Consider the following 5,146-nt stretch of genomic DNA (forward strand, 5'->3'; position numbering starts at 1 on the left):
GGCTGAGGGACCCTCTTGAGTGCACAAATTTTTGTGCATCGGGCCTCTAGTTTATAAATAATCCAAAACATGCAAAATTAAATAATACATCATTCAAACTGCAAATTCACTTTTTGAAGCCATAAAAAGGCAAGATGATCATGAACACAAAAGTCAAAACATAGTGGTCATGTCTAAGGGCAGAGGGAAAGAGAAGAATCTAGAAAGCAGTGCTTCTAGGTTTTAGAGGTAATTAAAATAGTCTGCTTTTAAAACAAGGCTGTGGGCCACTCCAGAATCTCAGCGAGCCTCAGTCTGCTCCGTGTTCAGAACTGCCACCATGGCTGCTTACAAGCTGGTGCTGATATGGCATGGCAAGAGCATGTGGAACCTGGAGAACCACTTCAGCGACTGGTACGACGCAGACCTGAGCCGGTTCTGGGTATGAGGAGGCGAAGCACAGCGGGCAGATGCTGCAAGATACCGGCTATGAGCTTGACATCTGCTTCACCTCAGTACAGAAGAGAGCAATTTGGACCCTCTGGATGGTGCTGGATACCATTGACCAAATGTGTCTGCCTGTAGTGAGGACCTGGCGTCTCAATGAGTGGCACTGTGGGGGTCTGACTGGTCTTAACAAAGCAGAAACTGCTGCCAAGCATGGTGAGGCCCAGGTAAAGATCTGGCGGCACTTTGATGATATCCCACCACCACCGATGGAGCTCGACCATCCCTTCTACAGCAACATCAGGAAGGATCGCAGGTATGCAGACCTCACTGAAGATCAGCTACCCTCCTGTGAGAGTCTGAAGGATGCTATTGCCAGAGCTCTGCCCTTTGGGAATGAAGAAATAGTGCCCCAGATTAAGGAGAGAAATGGGTACTGATTTCAGCCCATGGCAACAGCCTTCAGGGCATTGTCAAACATCTGGAAGGTCTTTCTGAAGAGGCTATCATGGAACTGAACAGGCTGATTGGTATTCCCATTGTCTATGAATTAGACAAAAACTTGAAGTCCATCAAGCCCATGCAGTTCCTAGGGGATTAAGAGACCGTGCCCAAAGCCATGGAGACTGTGGCTGCCCAGGGCAAGGCCAAGACATGAAAGCGAGAAGGCAGACGACTTTCCCAAGAACACCCTCCCTCCCATCCCATTCCTCTGCATCTCTCCTGTGCACATGTCACACTGACATCTGTAGGCATCTTAGGTTGTAGCTGCAGATGGGGACTGGTGGCTCCCAATTTTGTGTTAGCCATTTTGTCTCCTGCACCCACTCCCTTCATGCAATCTAGTCAGAATGGACCTTCTGGGGCATGGGTCCTCAGTCTAAGCTGAGACTCTTATCTAAGAGAGTCCAGAGGTAATAACTCTTGTTTTTCTGCTAGTGTTTTGTTTATTACTAAGGACCTGTTTGAAAGTAGGTGGGTAAGGAGGAGCCATGTTAAGGTGTGAGCAGTGAGAGGCAAGAGAGCCTCTGTGTTCCTGAGAGCAGTCCTGTGCTATTCTGCAGTCAGGTGAACTGACTGGGGGCTCTCGTCATTCCAGTGGAAGATGAGTGCCTGGTGATTCAAACGAACATTTCCTCCTTGACCCCAGAAAAGCTGGCTCCAGAAGATTGGGATCAATCCTGAATGTTTACGTGTTGCATTTACTTTTACAAAAGAAAAAGCATACCTATATAAAATAATACAAAACAAAAACCCTCTGGGGTTTTTATGGCGTTGAACTATTCCCATATATGGTCATCACAAAATAAGCCATTCCTCACACCAAGGTGGGATGAGCTCCTTGACTTGTAGGAGTTATCCTGCTGTGTTTTAGAATCCCTCCCCGGCATTGGCATTATTGTCTCAAGGCAGTGAAATGTCTCTTGATCATGTCCAGGTGTGTCTTTTACTGTGTGAGTTCTGAATCATGTTCCAGTTGCTTGGCCCTGCCACGTGGGCCCAGTAAGCATTTTGAGCATAACTACTAAGTCTTTTTCAGATCAGTATAATAAAGGAATGATGTGCAATAAAAATAAATAAAATAAATAAAACAAGGCTGTGCATCCACCTGTGTTTCTTATCTTGTTATTTTTTTTTTACTCAACACATATTTTATAAATGTTTTTAGCATTTATTCAATATTTGATTTCTTACATTAAAAAATCAAGGTCTTCACATCTAACCAATTTTTCTACTAACATATTGCACAATCCTGTGAAAATCAATTATAAGTACATTTTATTCCCCAATATATCTGACAATGACTGAGTCACCAGGAAAAGTCTTAAGGCCAGTGTACTCTTTCAAAGAAGGCAGAAAGATCTAGTGTATACTCAAAATATTCTGTTAAAAAATAGTACATATAAAAATATTTTGGGTTTTTGTTTTGTTTTGTTTTGTTTGTTTGTTTGTTTGTTTGTTTGTCTTTGCTAAGTGGGATGCTTATGCATTATTTATCTAGAAAATTCACTTATGTGAAAAGATTTGAATACTCATGATGACAAGTGAATAAAGTGTTGTACTATACTATATTTAAAATAAAATAAATGTGAATAGGAGTTCTCATATTTTATTTCCATGCCCAGTAGAAAGCACCTCCAGTTTAGAGAAAACTGCTATAAAAAAAAAAGTAATAAGATTACTTACTAGCTCACTTAATAGCTCACTAACCCAGATTTCCTAATTCTATTCTCTCAGTCCTTCAACCAGTCCAACAGTCAACTTCTGACAACTATTTTTAGAAAGGAAATTTCCAGAAGCTTAAAGTCATGGAAAATTAAACTGTGAAGAGGTTTTAATGGTGTAATTGAGCACCTGCTTTGTACCAAGCTCCATGAAGAAAGTTGGGGATGAAATACAAGGCAAAGCAGGGTCCTACACTTGTAAGCTTACACTCTACTAGGAGTCAGCCATTAATCAAAGACTCACTCAGACCAAACTTCAATTACACCGGAGGTAAGTGTTACATAATACTGCATGAGTATAAAATAGAGAGAAATGGCCTGGTCAGTGATGACTGAGCTAAGTTATGAAGAAAGAGTAAGAAAGAGTAGGTGATATCTAGGCATGTGTGTTGGGAGAAAGGAGGTATGGGAGGAGATGTGAAGAAAATTTCAGGCAAAGAAACCAGATAGTGTGAAGACTTTATAGCAGAAACTAGAGGCCCGGTGCACAAAATTCGTGCATGTGGGAGGGGGGTATCCCTCAGCCTGGCCTGCATCCTCTCCAATCTGGGACCCCTTGGGATCAGGCCTAAACCGGCAGTCAGACATCCCTCTCACAACCCAGGACTACTGGCTCCTAACCACTCACCTGCCTGCCTGTCTGCCTGATTGCCCCTAACAGCTTCTGCCTGCCAGCCTGATTGACCCCTAACAACTCCCCTGTTGGCCTGATTGATGCCTAACTGCTCCCCTGACAGCCTGATTGCCCCAACTGCCCTCCCCTGCAGGCCAGATCTTGCCCCCAACTGCCCTCCCCTGCCAGGCTGGTCACCCCTAACTGCCCTCCCCTGCCAGCCTGATCGCACCCAACTTCCTTCCCCTGCCAGCCTGATGGCCCCCAATTGCCCTCCCCTGCAGGCCCAGCTGCTCCCAACTGCCCTCCTCTGCTGGCCTGATCTCACCCCCAACTGCCCTCCCCTGCCAGCCTGATCACCCACAACTGCCCTCCCCTGCAGGCCTGGTCACCCCCAACTGCCCTCCCCTGCCGGCCATCTTGTGGTGACCATCTTGTGGCAGCCATCTTGTGGTGGCCATCTTGTGACAATGTGAGGGCGGCCATCTTTAGGTTGGCCATCTTGTGACGACATTGCAGTGGCCATCTTGTGATGGCATTGCATGATGCCACCTAGGATTTTATTATATAGGATTGTATATGGTTTGTAGTCAATAATCACACTAAGAATAGATGTAAGGTAATACATACATACCTCAGAGTTATAGCAAGTTCAGTTACAGACCATGGCAATAAAGTGAACATTGCAATAAAGTGAGTCACACTAATTTTTTTGGTTTTTCAGTGCACATAAAAATTATGTTTACTAGTACACTATACTGTAGTCTATTAAGTGTGCATTATGTCTAAATAAAACAATGTACATACCTTAATTAAAAATACTTTTTTGGTAAAAGATATTAACCATCATCTGAGCCTTCATTGAGTCATAATCATTTTGCTGACAAAGGGTCTTGCCTCGATAATGGCTGCAGACTGATGAAGGTTGTGGTTCCTGAATGTGGGGGAGCACAGGAGACTTGGTTGGAAAGTTTGTAAGGAGGACATTCTGAAAAGGGAAGTGGGATGAAGGCAGCCCACCCTGTTTATCAGAATTCTGACTTAGGGGAGTTTGGCCAAAGGCGGTCACTCCTAATTGTTTCTTGACCTTTCCAAATAAGGGTGTTTATCGGAATCCTTATGCTTAATCTTTAGGTGTCCTTGCTTAAAGGACACTGCAGGCACATGTGTCCCCCCAAAATTACTTACCCTACTGATTGTATCTAAAAGATAAACTTTATCTCAAACTGCTGTTACAATAAAAGCCTGAAGAGGCAGGTGATTGAGGTTGTCTGGTTCCTTTAGCCAGGCAGTCCCTTAGCCCTCTCTTTCACAGAGATCCTGTGTCAGAGTAATCATTCATCCGTCAGTCAGGGTCTGCTGGTCAGCCCCAGCAGCTGAAGGCTGGGGTGGCTGTAGCAGTTTCTTAAAATAAGACAACAAGGAATTTTGCCACATTGATTGGCTCTTCCTTTCGTGAATGATTTCCCTGTAGCATGCAATCCTGTTTGATAGCATTTTATTCACAATAGAACTTCTTTCAAAATTGCTGTTGCTTTAGCAAATAAGTTTATGTAATCCTTTGTTGCCATTTCATCAGGAGTATATTCCATCTCAAGAAATCATTTTCTTTGCTCATCCATAAGTAGCAATTCAATCATTCAAGTTTTAACATGAGATTGCAGCAATTCAATCATATCTTCAGGCTCTACTTCTGATTCTAGTTCTCACTATTTCCACCAAATTTGCACTTACCTCCTCCACTGAAATCTTGAGCTTCTCAAACTAACCCATGAAGTTTGGAATCAACTTCTTTCAAACTCTTATTAATGTTGATATTTTGATCTGTCATTTGTTCTTTTTTATTTTTGATGTACAGTTTTTTAATCATTTTTTAAACTTT

General features: G+C 43.1%; 1 pseudogene; it reads left to right on the forward strand.

Annotated features, from left to right (window-relative positions):
* The first annotated feature begins 319 nt into the window (after positions 1-319).
* LOC118650462 lies at positions 320-1,084 on the forward strand (annotated as a pseudogene).
* The last annotated feature ends 4,062 nt before the right edge of the window (positions 1,085-5,146 follow it).

This window comes from Myotis myotis, unplaced genomic scaffold (assembly GCF_014108235.1).
Source record: "Myotis myotis isolate mMyoMyo1 unplaced genomic scaffold, mMyoMyo1.p scaffold_m19_p_3, whole genome shotgun sequence".
In the NCBI taxonomy this organism is placed as follows: domain Eukaryota; kingdom Metazoa; phylum Chordata; class Mammalia; order Chiroptera; family Vespertilionidae; genus Myotis; species Myotis myotis.